Source organism: Lepus europaeus, chromosome 16 (assembly GCF_033115175.1).
Source record: "Lepus europaeus isolate LE1 chromosome 16, mLepTim1.pri, whole genome shotgun sequence".
Classification (NCBI taxonomy): Eukaryota; Metazoa; Chordata; class Mammalia; order Lagomorpha; family Leporidae; genus Lepus; species Lepus europaeus.
In genome coordinates, this window is record NC_084842.1 from 11,486,384 (window position 1) to 11,505,526 (window position 19,143).

General features: G+C 38.5%; 1 protein-coding gene across 2 annotated transcripts in view; it reads right to left on the reverse strand.

Moving 5' to 3' along the window:
• NRG1 (neuregulin 1) overlaps positions 1-19,143 on the reverse strand; it is a 1,197,015-nt gene that overhangs the window by 806,906 nt on the left and 370,966 nt on the right. The gene's annotated exons all lie outside the window — the stretch shown is intronic.

Genomic DNA, 19,143 nt, shown 5'->3' on the forward strand with positions numbered 1-19,143 from the left:
CATTAAATCATAACTCTTAAAAGAAAATTCACTGGGGATATAAGTCAAACAGTCCCAGTACACTGCTCTCTGACAATGTAACATAATACGGAAATAAAACTTGCAAAAACAAAAGATGTTATTAGATAACCTGTCACTGGACTGTTCAGAAATCTCTCGGCTAAACCAATTTAGTACTTGAAACACTGGATCTCCAGACTATTGGTGAAACAAACAAACAAAAAAAAACCCTCTTAATCATTAAAAACTTTAAAAAGCTAATGATGATTTCATAGCTTAAAACGAAGTATCTCAGTTTTATAGTCACTCAGAGGCCAGACAACCTCAAAAAAGGTAGGTGACCTTGATTCACACTTTTTCATCCAGATCAATTCTGAGATTATTCAAATCCTCAACTGCAAAGCTGAAGTTCTGTGTGAGAGCACAGAAGGAAAGATTAAGCTACTGTCAACCTTCTCAGAGGTGAACTATTTCTTGTCTTCTAATCTGTCACAGCAATCTAGGGCATACTTACCTAAGTAAACAATCGGACTTAGATTCATACTTGACATCCATGCCCGATCATCCTTCCATTCAATATATTCTTTGTTTAAAAAAAAAAGGTTTATTTCATTTATTTGAAAGGCAGAGTTAGAGGGAGAGAGGAAGAGACAGAGAGAAAGATCTCTTATCCACTGGTTCACCTAATTGGCTGCAACAGCCAAGGTGAGGTCAGACAGAAGTCAGGAGCCAAGAGTTTCTTCCAGGTCTCTGACATGGATGCAGGGCCCCAAGGGCTTGGGCTATCTTCTGCTGTTTTCCTAGGTGCATTAACAGGTAGCTAGACCAGAAGTAGAGCAGTCAGCAATCAAATCAATGCCTATATGGGATGCTGGTGTTGCAAGCAGCAGCTTAACCACAACGCTGGTCCCGAATATATTATTATTATTTTTTTGACAGGCAGAGTGCACAGTGAGAGAGACAGAGAGAAAGGTCTTCCTTTTGCCGTTGGTTCACCCTCCAATGGCCGCTGCGGCTGGTGTGCTGCGACCGGCGCACCATGTTGATCCAATGGCAGGAGCCAGGTGCTTCTCCTGGTCTCCCATGGGGTGCAGGGCCCAAGCACTTGGGCCATCCTCCACTGCACTCCCTGGCCACAGCAGAGAGCTGGCCTGGAAGAGGGGCAACTGGGACAGAATCTGGCGCCCCGACCGGGACTAGAACCCAGTGTGCCCACGCCGCAAGGCAGAGGATTAGCCTAGTGAGCCGCAGCACCGGCCCAGAATATATTCTTAATGGATTACTCCCTCTGCAAGTCTCAACCACTCTTCTCAAGAAACAAGAACATTTTACAGACCCACGTGAATAAATCCTTATTGTCCAACATCTTTTACATAAATGTCACAGGAATTTTTTTTTTTTTTTAAGATTTTATTTGAGAGCCAGAGTTACAGTGAGAGGGAGAGACAAAGGTCTTCCATCCACTGGTTCACTCCCCAAGTGGCTGCAACAGCTGGAGCTGTGCTGATCCGAAGCTAGGAGCCAAGAGCTTCCTCCAGGTCTCCCATGTGGGTGCAGGGGCACAAGGACTTGTGCCATCTTCTACTGCATTTCCAGGCCATAGCAGAGAGCTGGATCAGAAGTGGAGCAGCTGGGACTAGAACCAGTGCCCATAAAGGACGCCGGCACTGCAGGTGGATTAACCTACTGTGCTACAGCACCGGCCCCCACAGGGATTCTTAAATCTTCCCTGCTGTGTTGCTGCAATAGGGGCCTAACAGCTTTGAAAAATCAACTAGCCCGTACAAAAGTTGAATCATTCTGTTGTTACTTAAGTTGCAAAAACCAAACTTCTGAATCTACTTAATCAGAAACCCCATTCTCCATTTCTCAACTTATTCCATCTTGCTGGGGCAGAACCCTATATCCTACAATCTTTTCTCATTTGAATGGATCCTATTAGTCAGTAGAGTTGGTTGTGGGCTATTTAGTATCCCTGTCATAAGGCTGGGCTACAAGAAGCACTGCAGTACGGCAATTGCATGGGTGAGCAAATTCTGTTTATACCATTTAATAGAAGTAATAGAGGGCAGGTGCCTAGAGGCACCGTCTTTAGTCCAAAGAAGTCCAAAGAAGTAGAGCCCAAGAACGAAATGAAGCAGAACGAGGAATTACAAGTGAAGCTCCCTAGAGTCCATGCTTGCAGCACAGATATTCCTTAATTGGCTGTATATGATGTTTCTGGTCCTCTGCTCTTGTGGCTTTTGAGCTTCACTCTTTCTCCGGCCAGTCCTGCATTTATAAAATCTCACTCATCTTAATTTCACAAAACCCTCCCTGATCAATCACCATCTAGTTGAGTCAAGAGCAGGCATTTTGTTACTAACTGGCTAAACCTTCGCTTGTGAGTTGCTTTTGTCCCTCACACTAGAACAGAGGCTCCATCAGCAAGGATACTATTTCTTAAAAGCCTTCTGCACCCCACATCTAGAACAGTGAGCCTTGATAAATATTTGTTAGCTGACCACCTACAGGGCTAATTAAACGTGTTTCAGTGTAATATAACAACAACTTGTGGTTACTGTTGTTTACAATAGAGTCCACTTATGTTCCTGAGTTTCTGAAGATGTTTAAATGCTTTCAATATTCTTTTATGCTGGGAGAAAATATTTCAAACATGACAACACTGTACATTCAGTTTCAATCTCATTTTATAATGTAGTTGATGCTTGCAGCTGCCAAAATTGTAATAAATGTACTGCCTTTCACAATGTCTTCTGTTCATTATTAAAATCGGTACAGGTGATTCGATGGCAACATTGCTTTCAAATATGGAACTAAAGTGAATGATATATGATTAGATCATTTTTTTTTTCAGAAAAGATGACTCTTTAATTAATGTAAGTAGGAGTCAGATATCAAAAAATCTTTGTATTTCATATGGAAAATTCCATCCTTTCAATTCTCGTTGATCTCCTCCCACTGTACTTTTTGGCTGCTTTCGCTCTTCGTTTTGACATCAAAAGCTGCTCTTGTGAGTTACTGTCCATTCTCTCTCATTTCTGGGATATGATAGGCATGTTCAGAGTTCAGTCTCACGCAGTAGAGGCTACATCACAGCAGTACAAGCTTCTTTCAATTGAACTTCCGACAATTCTGTTCTGAGGATAGTACAGTGTGTGCCTTAGCTATCACACTCTCCATTTTGGGGCACCCTTTTTCCATTCTGGAATCCAATACAATCAAATAAAAATTGAATTCCTCCCATTTTCTTATTGAAGCAAATCGTCTCTCTTTGATCCCTTTTGCACATTTTGAAGCCCTTGGATGAATTATAGTACATGATGAACTTTGAGAGTTAAGCATTCTCCTTTCTCTACCAGACTCCGCAAGGGGAAGGCAATAGTTAATGTCCTTTTTCCTTTGCTAAAATGTGTGCTACCCCAGGGAAGAAATATTTTCAATAGTTCATTGTTGTTTGTGTTTACCAAAATAAATCAACTGAACATTTACTTCCAGCATTGCTGTCTTGTCTGGGCATTTCTATCTACTTTATCTGCAAGATTCGCTCTTCTGGAGATGGCATCATGGCACAGTGGATAAAGCAGTCGCCTATGATGCCTACACCCCATTTGGGCCAATTTCATATCTTGGTTGCTCCAATTCCAATCCAGCTTCCGGCTAATGGACTGGGAAAAGCAGAGGAGTATGACGCAAGTACTTGGGTCCCTGCTACCCACGGGGCAGACCTGGAAGAAGCTCCTGGCTCTGGTCTGACTCAGACCCAGCCATTGCGGCCATCTGAGGAGTGAATCAGGTTTCTCTCCCTCTCTGTAATTCTTTCAAACAAATAAATAAATCTTAAAAAATACTTTCACCTACATATAGCCTATTTCTTAAAAGTACACACCTAGCCGGCGCCGCGGCTCACTAGGCTAATCCTCCGCCTTGCGGCGCCGGCACACCGGGTTCTAGTCCCGGTCGGGGCACCGCATTCTGTCCCGGTTACCCCTCTTCCAGGCCAGCTCTCTGCTGTGGCCAGGGAGTGCAGTGGAGGATGGCCCAAGTCCTTGGGCCCTGCACCCCATGGGAGACCAGGAGAAGCACCTGGCTCCTGCCTTCGGATCAGCGCGGTGCACCGGCCACAGCGCACCAGCCGCGGCGGCCATTGGAGGGTGAACCAACGGCAAAGGAAGACCTTTCTTTCTCTCTCTCTCTCTCTCTCTCACTGTCCACTCTGCCTGTCCAAAAAAAAAAAAAAAGTACACACCTGTAGTTTGGTACATAATAACTGTCTGGCAAATGTAATATAAATGAGTATCTCACATAAAATTAAATGCAGCATTGTTGTTGGGACATAACCTATATTAGGCATCTAGAGAAGCAGCTCTTACTTATTTCTCTGCACATCACTAGCATTATTAGCAAAGACAAGTTAACCAGCTCTGCATTTTTCCATCTATAAAACAACACTTAGTATGTCTGACTTCAGGAAACCACATCAGACACAATGAAAATGAATGAGATATGTATTTGGTATCATGAACTCCTTGGAGGCACAGTGCTATACAAATCAGGACATACCCCTGTTGCTAGGTGAAGTTGATTTGGACAACAAATCAAAGCCTTGACAGCACTAATCTGCTATATTTGCAATATCTTCACAGGATAACTGAACAAATACAATTTATGAGAAGTTGCTTACTAGACATAATACCTTTGAGATGTGGAGAATTCACATAAGCAGGGAGTCCAGAAGGCCAGTGCATATATCAACAAGCAAGAGGAATTCCAACCACAAGCACTTCTAAAATGGTTCAGACTCAGCCAACTTCATTGGCATGTTCTGGAACACCAGCTTTGCCAAAGCTAATACATCAAAAAGAAAAGGATCATAAGGTGTCTGGAAGGAATAGTAGGGCATAGGGTTTTGAATGGCATACTTACATTAGATTATTGTTCCTTACCAGTGCAGGAGCAAATTATTCTTTTTTTTTTTTTTCTCATTTAAAAGCCATCAAGTTTCTGATCTTCTTCCAAACATTTTGTCAAGTGTGGCCCAAGACGACCATATGCAAGGCAGATGCTAAAAGCTTAAAGGAAGTGCTTGAGGCATAACAGCATTGGATAGGTACTTGGAACTTACTGTTGAGATTATTTCTATCAATGCTGCCTTATATTGCATGAAAGATGATGCAAATTGCTGAAATGAAGGGTCTTCTACTCAGGATCATGGTAAATATGACTGACACCAAGCAGTTAAACCAAGCAGTTGGAAAATTCAATGTCCCTATTAAAAAGGTTTCAAGGTTTTATTTTATGCTCTCATTGTATTATTTAGGTTATTTCTGTTGAAAGCAGAAAACAACAGAAAGTCAGATTCACAATAAGGAGAGCACAAGTTTTTGTAAAGATGGTGTGAAAGGAAAGACTAAGAAATTTGAAAAATAAACTGAAGCTGAGTAAGGAGAGAGCTTGCTGCTTCAGTATAGAAGATAGTTTTTAAAAAGTGGAAAGTCTGCAGTCTCAGGGAAGAGTTAGAGAGAAAACAGCAGAAGAAACTCTACGTAAATTGGACAAACACAGTGGACCTACATGGAGGGTGAAGACATGCACAACTCAGGACTCCACCAGCCAAGAGCCTCCACACCAGTGTTAAGAGCAAGGAGAGACCAGACTGCAGTAATGCAAGCCACTGGTGAAAAAGCTGTAGGAAGAGCCTAGGAGGAATCCAGCTTGGAGCCCCATGGGGGACAATGTACCATCCAAACTAGATGAGAAAAAACAAATGGGGAGGGCACACTGCTCTCTAGCTGATCATCCTGCATAGGTGGCCTGTAACAAGCTGACAGACAGTAGGCACCATTTTGGACATACATAACAGCTGCATCAGCTTGTGTCCAGGCCCAGCAACCAGTCACGTGGAGACTCCTTAGTCTGGTGGGGTGAACAGACAGGGGGCTGGGTGCTCGTGACTGTGGGAGGCTTGTGTGCTGGGACTGTGAAAACACTGAGGCTGCAGGGGAGGACTCTGGGTGTGGCTGGGACACTGGGCAGTCACTGTGGAAGGCTCGACTGGATCAGTGCTCCCTGGTTACCTGGCGAGAGACATTGCTGGGGAATCTGAGCTTATACTGAGGGCTGCACAGATCCTTTGTGTGGTCCTTGTGGCAGAGTGGACGACTAATATACTTGCTGGGGCTAGTACCCAGGCACTGGTCTCCTTCAAGGAGAGAATCTCAGCTGAGTCCATGCCAGTATACAAGAAGAAACCTCCCCTTACATTTGATCAAGGATCTAAAACCAGTTCCTGGAGCAAGGACAGTCTATTCAACAAATGGTGCTGGGAAAACCGGATTTCCACGTACAGAAGCATGAAGCAAGACCCCTACCTTACACCTTACACAAAAATCCACTCAACGTGGATTAAAGACCTAAATCTATGACCTGACACCATTATTAGAGAACATTGGAGAAACCCTGAAAGATATAGGCACAGGCAGACTTCCTAGAAAAGACCCTGGAGGTGCAGGCAGTCAAAGCCAAAATTAACTACTGGGATTGCATCAAATTGAGAAGTTTCTGTACTGCAAAAGAAACAGTCTGGAGAGTGAAGAGGCAACCAACAGAATGGGAAAAAATATTTGCAAACTATACTACAGATAAAGGGTTGATAACCAGAATCTACAAAGAGATCAAGAAACTCCACAACAACAAAACAAACAACCCACTTAAGAGATGGGCCAAGGACCTCAATAGACATTTCTCAAAAGAGGAAATCCAAATGGCCAACAGGCACATGAAAAAATGTTCCACATCACTAGCAATCAGGGAAATGCAAATCAAAACCACAATGAGGTTTCACCTCACCCCGGTGAAAATGGCTTACATTCAGAAATCTACCAACAACAGATGCTAGAGAGGATGTGGGGAAAAAGGGACACTAACCCACTGTTGGTGGGAATGCAAACTGGTTAAGCCACTATGGAAGCCTGTCTGGAGATTCCTCAGAAACCTGAATATAACCCTACCTTACAACCCAGCCATCCCACTCCTTGGAATTTACCCAAAGGAAATTAAATTGGCAAACAAAAAAGCTGTCTGCACCTTAATGTTTATTGCAGCTCAATTCACAATAGCTAAGACCTGGAATCAACCTAAATGCCCATCAACAGTAGACTGGATAAAGAAATTATGGGACATGTACTCCATAGAATACTATACAGCAGTCAGAAACAATGAAATCCAGTCATTTGCAACAACATGGAGGAATCTGGAAAACATTATGCTGAGTGAAATAAGCCAGTCCCAAAGGGACAAGTATCATACGTTCTCCCTGATTGGTGACAACTAACCAAGCACCAAAAAGGAAACCTGTTAAAGTGAAATAAACACTATGAGAAATGGTGACTTGATCAGCCCTTGCCCTTACTGTTGATGAACAACTTAATACGTTATCCCTCTTAGAATTTTTTTTTGTTTGTTCTACTTAATACTATTGGTTGAATTCTGTAATTAATACACAGTTATTCTTAAGTGTTGAAACTTAACTGAAAAGTGATACCTGTTAAATATAAGAGTGGGAATAAGAGAGGGAAGAGATGTACAATTTGGGACATGCTCAAGCTGACTTGCCCCAAACGGTAGAGTTTGAAACATACCAGGGGATTCCAATTCAATCCCATCAAGGTGGCATGTGCCAATGCCATCTCACTAGTCCAAGTGATCAATTTCTATTCACAATTGATCATGACGATAAGTCTAAGAGTCAAAGGGATCACATAAACAAGACTAGTGTCTGCAAATACTAACCAATAGAATAAAAAGGGAGAGAACGATCCAACATGGGAAGGAAGACTCAAAAGACTTCCATAGCCTTGGCAACTCATGACAAGAGCCTAGGGAGATTACTGATGCCATAAACAAGAGTGTCAATTTGTTAAGTCAACAAAAGGAGTCACTGTGCACTTGTTCCTCATATAGGATCTCTGTCCTTAATGTGCTGTACATTGTGATTTAATGCTATAACTAGTACTCAAACAGTATGTTTCACTTTGTGTTTCTATGTGGGTGCAAACTGTTGAACTCTTTAGTTAATATATGGTAAACTGATCTTCTGTATATAAAGAAAATTGAATATGAATCTCGATGTGAATGGAAGGGGAGAGGGAGCGGGAAAGGGGAGGGTTGCGGGTGGGAGGGAAATTATGGGGGGGGGGGCATTGTAATCCATAAACTGTACTTTAGAAATTTATATTCATTAAATAAAAGTTAAAAAAAAAGAAAAAAATTTTAAAAAAAGTAAAAAAAAAAAGAAGGAGATTTACCATGCCAGACCTGGGTATGTCACATCAGACACATCCTTCACACTAGAGCACTGAACAGAGCTCCCTGGCCACTCCCACTGCACACCTCTAGGTATTTCCTGAAAGCAGACACTCCACTAATCCAATCACAGTCCAAAGATAAATGCCACCACCATAAAAAATCAAAGAAGAAACCAACAAGTATCCCCACAAATGCCAATAACACACAATCCGAGAAACAAGAAAGATAAAATGACATCCTCAAAAGAATACAATACCTCAATGTGAAATTGTGAAGATGAGACTGAAGAAATGCCAGAAATGGAATTCAAAAAATTGATCATAGGATTACTTAGAAGTAATCAGAAGCAAATGCATGAACTAATGAAATCCATACATGACATGAAAGAGAATTTCCCCCACAAAATTGAGATATGAAAGAGAAATCAAAATGAAATCTTGGAAATAAAGAATTCAATAGAACCTTAACAACAGAATCAGTGAAGCAGAAGAAATAATATCTGACTTAGAAGACAAAGCACAGGAAATTATACAGTCAGACCAATCACAAGAAAAACACAAAACTAAAAAACACTCTTGGGAATTTACAAGATACTATCAAATGACCCAACATTTGTGTTCTAAGAGTTCCTAAAGGTGTGGAGAGAGAGAAGAGATTAGAAGGCCTTTTTTAGTGAAATAGTAACAGAAAATTTCCCTAATTTGGAGAAAGAAAGGTGCATCCAATTACAAGAAGCACATAGAACTCCTAATAGACATGACCAAAAAAGATCTTCATCATGAAACACTATAATCAAAGCCTCCACAGTAAAACAGAAATAAAAGATTCTGAAATGTACATGAGAAAAATGCCAGATTACCTTCTGAGGATCTCCAATTAGACTCACAGTAAAATTCTCATCAGAAACCCTACAGGCTAGGAGAGAATGCCAAGTTATATTCCAAGTCTTAAGAGGAAAAAACAGTCAACCCAGAATACTATCCCCTGTAAAGTTGTCATTTATGAATGAAGGTGAAATAAAGGCCTTCCATGACAAAGAGAAAATGAAAGACTTTGTCACCACTCGACCAGCCCTGCTTAAGGATGTGCTGCACACAGAAACATAAAAACATGGTCATCACTATGGAAGAAAGTAAAGGAATTAAAGCTCCCAGTAAAAGTACAAAGGAAATACAAAAAAAAAATAGGAATATTTATGGAAAAATGGCAAAGTCATTACTTATGAATAGTCACTTTGAATATAAATGGCCTTAACTCTCCAGTTAAAAGACACAAACTGGCTGAATGGATTAAAAAACAAAACCCAACTATTTTCTGCCTACAAGAAACACATCTCACCAACAAAGATGCACACAGACTGAAAGTGAAAGGATGGAAAGATATTCTATGTTACAGAAACCAAAAAAGAGCTGATGTAGCCATCCTAATATCAGACAAAATAGACTTCGACAACAACAACAATAAAACTGTTAAAAGAGACAAAGAAAGGCACTATGTAAGGATTAAGAGATCAATTCAATTAGAAGATGTGACTATTATAAATGCATATATACCTAATTACAGGGCACATAGCTATTTAAAAGAAATGTTAAGGAATCTAAAAGGAGACATTGACTCAAATACAATAGTAATAGGAGATTTCAAAACCCCACTTTCAGCAATGGACAGATCAACCAGACAGACAATCAGCAAGGAAACAGCAGAGTTAATCAACACGATTGACCAAATGGAAATAACAGAATTTTTCACCCTACAATTGAAGAATACACATTCTTCTCACCTGTGCATGGAACCTTCTCTAGGATTGACCACATGCTAGGTCATAAAACAAGTCTCAGCAAATTCAAAAAAACTGAAATCTTACCATGCATCTTCTTGGACCACAATGCAATGAAGCTGGAAATCAACAACTCAGGAATCTCTAGAATATATGCAAAAAACATGGAGACTGAACAACATGCTCCTGAATGAAATAAAAAAAATGTCTGGAAACAAATGAAGATGACAATACAACATATCAAAATTTATAGGATATAGAAAAAGCAGTGTTAATAGGAAAGTTTATAGCAATTAGTGCCTACATAAAATTGGAAAGGCGCCAAATAAATGAGCTATCACTGCATCTCAAGAATCTAGAAAAACAATAGGAAACCCAATTCCAAAACTAGTAGGAGAAAAGAAATAACTAGAGAAGAAATCAACAAGATTGAAACAAAAAAATGAAAGATGAGCAAAATGAAGAGCTGTTTTTTGAAAAAATAAACAAAATTGACACACCATTGATCCAACTAATGAAAAAAAGGAGAGAAGAGCCAAATCAATAAAATTAGAGATGAAAAAAGTAAATCTAACAACTGACACCACAAAAATAAAAAGAGTCATCAGAAATTACTACAAAGAGTTGTATGCCAACAAACTGGGAAATACATCAGAAATGGATAGATTCCAGGACACATACAACCTACCTAAATTGAGCCATGAAGTCACAGAGAACCTAAAAGAACCATTACCAACATGGAAATTGAATCAGTAAGAAAGACCCTCCCAACAAAGAAAAGCCTAGAACTAGATGGTTTCACTGCTGAATTCCACCAGACATTTAAAGAACTAATGCCACTCCTTCTCAAGTTATTCAAAACAACTGAAAGGGAAGGTATCCTCCCAAATTATTTCTATGAAGCCAGCATCACTTTAATTCCTAAAGCTGAAAAAGATAGAGAAAGAGAATCACAGACCAATTTCCCTGATAACATAGATTCAAAAATCCTCAACAAAATTCTGGCCAATCAAATCCAACAACACATCAGAAAGATCATTCACCAGACCAAGTGGGATTTATCCTTGATATGCAAGGATGGTTCAACATTCACAAATCAATGTGATATAGCACATTAACAAACTGAAGAACAAAAACAATATGAGTATCTCAATAGATGCAGAGAAAGCACTTGATAAAATACAACACCCTTTCATGATGAAAACTCTAAGTAAACTGGGTATAGAAGGAACATTCCTCAACACAATGAAAGCAATTTATGACAAATACATGGCCAGCATCATACTGAATGTGGAATAGTTGGAAGCATTCCCACTGAGATCTGGCACCAGATAGGGATGTCTCCTCATGACTGCTATTCAATATAGTTCTGGAAGTTTTAGCCAGAGCCATCAGGCAAGAAAAGAAATCAAAGGGATTCAAAATAGGAATGAGGAAGTAAAACTATCTGTATTTGCAGATGACATGATTCTATATATAGGGGATCCAAAAGATTCCACCAAGAGTCTTTTGGATCTCATGGAAGAGTTTGGTAAAGTAGCAGGATATAAAATCAATACACAAAAATCAATAGCCCTTATATACAGACAATGCCACAGATGAAAAAGAACTTCTAAGATTGATCCCATTCACAATAGATAAAAGAAAAATCAAATACCTTGGAATAAATTTAATCAAGGGTGTCAAAGCTTTCTATGATGAGAATTACAAAACATTAAAGAAAGAAATAGAAGGAGATACCCCCCAAAATTAGAAAAATCTTCCAAGTTCATGGGTTGGAAGAAACAATATCATCAAACGTCCACTCTTCAAAAAGCAATTTACAGATTTAATGTGATATCAATCAAAATTCCAAAGACATTCTTCTCAGATGTAGAAAAATGTTGCTGAAATTCATATGGAGGCACAGGAGACCTAGAATAGCTAGAGAAATCTTATATAATAAAAACAAAGCCAGAGGCATCACAATACCAGATTTCAAGACATACTAAAAGGCAGTTATAATCAAAATAGGCTGGTACTGGTACAGAAACAGATGGATAGACCAATGGAGCAGAATAGAAATGAATCCAAGCATCTACAACCAACTTGTATTTGAGCAAGGAGCTAAAACCTATCTCTGGAGCAAGGCCAGTCTCTTCAGCAAATGGTGTTGGGAAAACTGGATTTCCACAGGCAGGAGTATGAAGCAAGAACCCTACCTTATACCTTACACAAAAAACTTTTCAAAATGGATTAAAATCCTAAATCTATGACCTGATACCATCAAATTACTAGAGAATATTGGGGGAATCCTGTAAGACATTAGCAAAGGCAAAATGTTCTTGGAAAAGACCTCAGAGGCACAGACAATCAAAACCAAAACTAACAAATGGGAATACATCAAATTAAGAAGCTTCTGTACTGCAAAAAGAAACACTCAGGAAAGTGAAGAGACAACAGACAGTATGGGAGAAATTATTTGCAAACAATGCAACTAATAAAGGATTAATAACTAGAACCTACAAAGAGATCAAGAAACTCCACAACAACAAAAACAAACAACTCAGTTAAGAAATGGGCCAAGGACTGAAACAGATATTTTTCAAGAGAGTAAATCCAAATGGCCAACAGGCACATGAAAAAATGTTTAGGATCACTAGCCATCAGGGAACGGCAAATCAAAATCACAATGAAGTTTCACTTCACCCTGGTTAGAATGGCTTTCATAGAGAAATCAACAAACAACAAATGCTGGCAAGGCTGTGGGGAACAAAGTACTCTAATCCACTGTTGGTGGGGAAATAAACTGTTATAGCCACTATGGAAATCAATTAAGAGATACCTCAGAAATCTGAGTATAGATCTACTATATGACCCAGCCATCCCAATCTGGGGAGTAAACCCAAAGGAAATGAAATCAGCAAATGAAAGAATTGTCTGCACCCCCATGTTTATTGCAGCTCAATTTGCAATAGCTAAGACATGGAAGCAACCTAAATGCCTGTCAACTGAAAACTAGATAAAGAAATTCTGGGATATGTACTCTACGGAATTCTACACAGTGGTAAAAAAATGAAATCCAGTAATTTGCAAAAAAAAAAAAAATGGATGAATCTGGAAAACATCATACTTAGTGAAATAAGCTAGTCCCAAAAGGACAAATGTCAAATATTCTCCCTGACCTGTGATAACTAATAGAGCACCTAAAAGGAAATCTGTAGAAGTGAAATTGACACTTTGAGAAGCAATGACTTGAACAGGAACAATGTTTTTTTTCTTAATAAAGAATGGAACTAGAAATGGAGAGGGAGGAGGGGGTGGAGTGAGAGTGGGGGTGGGAGGGCAGGTATGATGGGAACAATCACTTTATTCCTAAAGTACTTATGAAATTTATACTCATTAAATAAACGGTTTCTTTGGGTAAAAAAATTAAATTAAACAAAAAGTTAGGACATTCAGAAATCTTACAGGAAAGGTAATACATCTGGGAAATGTAACTTCTAGTTACATAGGTTGTAAGAAAATTTAAGTATATAGGTCAACTTATTTACCTCTGGGAACTGCAAATGTATTTTTCTTCTTTTTTTCCTTGGTCTCACAACAGCTACTGAATTCATCAATGCTCCCACTCCCTTTACTCTCCATGGGTCATCTTGTCTACCACATACCTTCTGTTTTCTTAAGTGTGTGATGAGATAACTTATGTGTGACTTCTTATGGCCTTCGCTATGTTGTGATCACAGATGTCTTCTTTCTTTATCTTTATAGTGCCAGAGTGAGAGAACTTAACTGGCCCAGCTAGCTGTCCATCATTCCTGGCCTATCTACAAAATGACCACAATTGAGACAATGACCTTTGCCCACTTACTAATAGTTAGGGGAGGCCAGATGAGCAGAATGTTTAGTAGAAATTTGGGGCCAGGTACTTTCCATAGGAAGAACAGAAAAATCCCTCAATGAACTTATCCTTCTTCAGCTGTTCTCAAATTTAGGAAAGTGTCAATTAGAGTTATTCACCTGGTCATCTATGGTGAACCTTGTTTGTGCAAAGCACTAAACCTGGATATGCCAGTTAATATCATTTATTTCAAGAAATGAAAGTTGTAAGATACCTTCTACTGTGGACAAAAAGCTATGATAGAAATATGTGGAATGTTGTGAGTGATTCTTAAATGTCAGTAATAGGTTTCATAATAGTGTACTATGAGACAGTATAGTATAGGGTTTAAACAAGTATTGAACTGAAAAATAGATCTAGATTTCAACTTAGCCCAGAATATAAATCTTTTGTGGCAATATTCAGAGTAACTTTGAATGGATTATGGTATCTCCTGATGCTTTACTTCCTTACTCCTCAAATGAGGTTGAAGACTTAGGGGGAGAAACTACCACGTTAAGATTCTTCTGCATTACTATCACTTACTCAAGAAGAGTGCAGAAGAAATTATTAAAATTGCTGATGCTGGAGTCATCTAACACCTTTCTCACGATCAGATTATAATTTTCCTTCAGTATTTGTGGAGGGATGGTTCCAAGACCCTTCACAGATACCAAAAGCTTCAGATTCTCAAGCCCCTTATATGAAATGGCAGAGTATTTGAACATAACCTATGCAGATGCTCTCACATACCTAAAATTAGCTGTAAACTATCTATAAAAGCCAATACAATGCAAATTCTATGTAAATAGTTATTATGTTGTATTGTTACAGACTGTGCATGGTCAGTACAGATGTAATCTTTTTATTTTCTACAATATGTTCAATTTCTGGTTGGCTGAATCCATGCAGGGAGAAATGTAGATAAGCAGTGCCAACTGTATATCCCAATTTCACACTAAGATATTTTCATTATCAGATTTATTTCAGTCTATTCTAATGTTTATAAAGAGATTACAGCATTCACAATTGTTCCACTTCTGAGTTTTGTCTTTTTGAAAAGGCTTCAAATTAAATGAACTTATATGTGTCTTCTTACTTCATAAACTATACCTCAAGTTGAAATGAGTAATATGGTTACTTAGATTTAGACTAGGCTAAACAGAAGTACACAAGAGGTAGAGACTGTATTTGCTTCCCACAGTAGAATGAATATCACCTTTGGCTTGCTTCAGGCATTCTGCTTATAGAATGCAAAGTGATATTAATTGATAGCCAGTTTGCACAAAAATAACATACTAGTTTTTTCTTATTGTCCTTCCTCCCTCCCTCCCTCCCTTCCTCCCCTCCCCCCTTTCTTTCTTTCTTTGAGATGCAGAAGAGAGGAGACAAAAACAGAACTCCCATATTCTGATTCAATCCCTAAATGCCTCTAATGGTCAGGACTAGGAGCGAGGGACTCAGTTCAGGTCTTCCATGTGAGTGGCAGCGACCCAACAATTACTTGAACAATTAATTGCTGCCTCCCAAGAACCACATCAGCAGCAAGTTAGAACCAGAGCCAGGTATTAGACTTAGGTACTCCATGAATGTCTTAAAGATGAGGCACATGCCCACACATCTTATTATATTAAAATTTTAAATTACTTGTAGGAGAATAATCTATGCAGAGAGGATACTTCAACCTGTATAACTAAGAAATAGTCCATGCTCCATTGTCTCTAATAGTTTTGCATAAGAAATGCTAAGTTTAGGAACCAGCTGGTCAGATTCATGTCAAACATCAATCCTGTCCTATTTTTAAAATTGTAGGATGCATCTTAGGCAATTTACTTGGAAAGTCCAAATGTCAGAATCTTTTGGAAACTTACATGAGGCAATGTAGATTGGTACTCAACATGTAGAAGGTTTTCTTTCACTTCCTCTCCCCTTTGTACTCCTTTGCCATTCCTCACAAGACAATGATCTCTGCTAATGGCTGTCACAACTTCCCTCAGCTTATCTGAAATCTCCCAAAAGGAAATTCCTCTCCAATCACATGGAATCCACTCACAAGGGGTTAAATGAACTTCACAGAAGCCATCCAACACCGCAGTTCTATGAGACAAGCAAGGGCAGCAATTGCTTCAAAAATTTCATGGAAGCAAAACCAAGATATCAAATGATTTTACTGAGATCACTTAGAGGGAAAGTTATAAATGGATACCTAATAATATAATTTACTAAGAGTTGATGCAATGGCATTATAAAGCCATTTCCCTTGAAGGTTACACTGCAGAGTTCGAATTAGGAAGCAATGTTTTGCCAAGTGCCACACTAAGAACAAAGATACATCACCGATAACTCTGCAAATAAATGCAATGTAAGTACAATGTACAATATGAATACTGCAATACCATTAATATATTTGGGAATCACGTCTCTGCACAAAAACAAAAATCTTCCAAGACAAGTAATGAGTTTATTCTTGTAATGTTAAGTGTACACAGAACCAAGTAGACAGCCTGAAACACTTGTAACTGTTAGAAGCATATACTTTTGCTTCCTTTTGAGGTAGAAAATATTCCCCAATGTCTTTATAAATTCTAACTTGAGTATCTAAATTTAAAAAAAATCAAATCCATTTGAAGCCAAAAGAATATGTGAAAGAGTTTTTTCTATTTATCTACATTGGGTTCTCTTAGTAACAAATAATAGCATCATAAATTAAACCACAGTTTTCTTTTAGTGACCATGAAATGTGTTCTTTGTACTAATCTTCAAATGCACTGGGTGTACTCAACTGAGAAAACTTTCTGCCTATTTCTATAAATGTTTGCTCATTATGGACAAAAATCTGGCCTAAATCTTGCAATTCTCTTGCTTGAGGGCAAAGTGCATGATGTATAATATAAAAACATAACCAAAAATAGAACTGCATTCTTGAGGGCTTGGTCTTGGAATCAACCTTCCTCACCTGTTAACTTCTCTTCTTTCCTTGACTCTTAGGCTTCTTGCAACCATTCCTTTATTCACTCTTTAAATTTTTATTATCTAAAGAAGAATCTCAAACCTCCTAATTCCCCCTCATAAACACTCTTACACATAAATATCAATGATTGTTTATTCCTTCTCTCTATAGCATAGCACTTTCCATCGTCTTTTAATAAAGGAAAAATAAGTCATTTTATCTTATACAATCTGGGGTAGGCAAACAAAGAAGAATGTAGAAAAACAATTCTTTCAATTCTAAAAACAATGACTCTCCAGCATAAATGATTTTTAACAACTAATCCCACGGTTGAATAGTCAATAAGAGCTGCAAGTCTTCAAAAATCTTTAAATTAATATATTATGTGGTTACAACACAAGATGTCAGCAATCCCCTTCATGCTTTGTGACCAAAGGTACCCAGAAGCAGTGAGCTTAGAGCTGAAAGACCAGCGAACAGAGCTACTGAGAACAGACTTATCAATCATGATCTGCCTCTTTCTTCCCTCATATTCAAGGCTGGAAGTTGGCGAAGCCAAGGTCAGGGATTCCCTGCAAGTGTTGGCACTGCAGGGCACAGGCTTCACGCAGCTTCCAATCAACGTTTGAGCACCCAGACACAGGAAATGGGGACTTGAACTTCTCGCATCTTCATTGTATGACCAAAGATGTAGATTACTCCACAAACTTTCTCTGTTATACTTCAGACTTCAGGATAAACTCCAAATGCCTTAGGTTCAACATCTTTTTTCAACATGTTTAAAAACTTTCTAGCATTTCAGGATCCAATGGGGATTTATTAAGTGAGTCTTGAGAAAGGAAGCTATAATCATTAAGGTAAGGAAGCAGATGCAATGTGAGCTATTCTCCATGATAAGGGGCTCAAATGAAAGGCATCCAGCTTAGCTCTTTTTATTAAAGTTTTTTTTTTAATCATGGCTATTATTTTACGATTTTACATACAATAAGAATTCATATCTTTCAAAATATCCTATTATATATTTTATCACATTTCTCATAAACAAAAATGTTTCCTTTCAGGAAGAAATGCTTATTATTTTGGGGTTGAAGGCAATATCGTCTATGCCTCTCTGTTTTTCATATTTGTAGGATTTCAGATATATAGATTTAAAACTGTCAAGAAAAGAATCCTTAATGCAAATTTAAGACTTCAGAAACAACAACAAAAATGCTTTAGAATATGGCCTCTGCTCATTTCTCCAGGCTTCCGTGTGATTTATACTTCTCTGTTTCCCTTTTGGTCTTCTGCAAACCTACCTACCTTCTTTTTGCACAATTTCATTTCCCTCTTCAAAATTCAGCTTACATCAAGAACCAGCATGAGATCACTGTCTTTATAGTCTCCTCTGACCCTTCCTGGTTGTAGAGTATTCCCTTAGACCGTTGTGTGCCAGTCCTTAACCTGGCATGTCTGACACTGATGTATCACAGCCTATCTCTTGCCATTTTTCTCCCCAGTTGAAGGCCTCTCTTCAGAGAAGAATCAGGTTCGAGTCACCTTATTCAGCCTACAACAGAACCCAACAGATAGAAGGTGCTCCATAAATGCTTATTGAATAGATTATCAAGTAAGCCATGTTTTAGAGGTTATTTTTTATTCTAATTTTTAATTAAACATCAATAAAACCTGAACTGTTAATTAAAATAAAGAATTAAAATAAAGTGGTTAAAATTCTGTAATGTAATAAAAAGTCTATAATTTAAATTCTAGAAGTTAACAGATCTGAGTCTCTGACTAGGAATTGAATTCCATAGACATTACTCTTACTCTGCTACTGGTTAAGTACTTTATAATAGCAGCCTAAAATTAAACATTTAAAAAAAAATTTTTTGAAGATGATTGAAAGATCAAAACATGAGAAATGTGTTAGTTTCTGGGGGTGCCTCAGAAGGATCAAAGGACTAATAATATATATGACAATATCTTTGAAATAAAAAAAATTGCAGACATGACTCAGGGAACTAATAATCTCTAATGTCCATTTGAGACCTAAATTATATGATATTATTCACAACTGATTCAAGACTCATGTGCCAACTTTGATTGAGCCGCTGTATGCAGCAGAGAAAGGCACAGCCCTCTCCTAGCAGAGGCAAGCATCTCCCTTCTCTATTTTTAAAAATCTCTGCCAGGGTGAAACTGGCACTGATTATTTGGCAGCAATACATGTCCACATCGCCATGCCCAAAATGATCATGTTGGTTATTA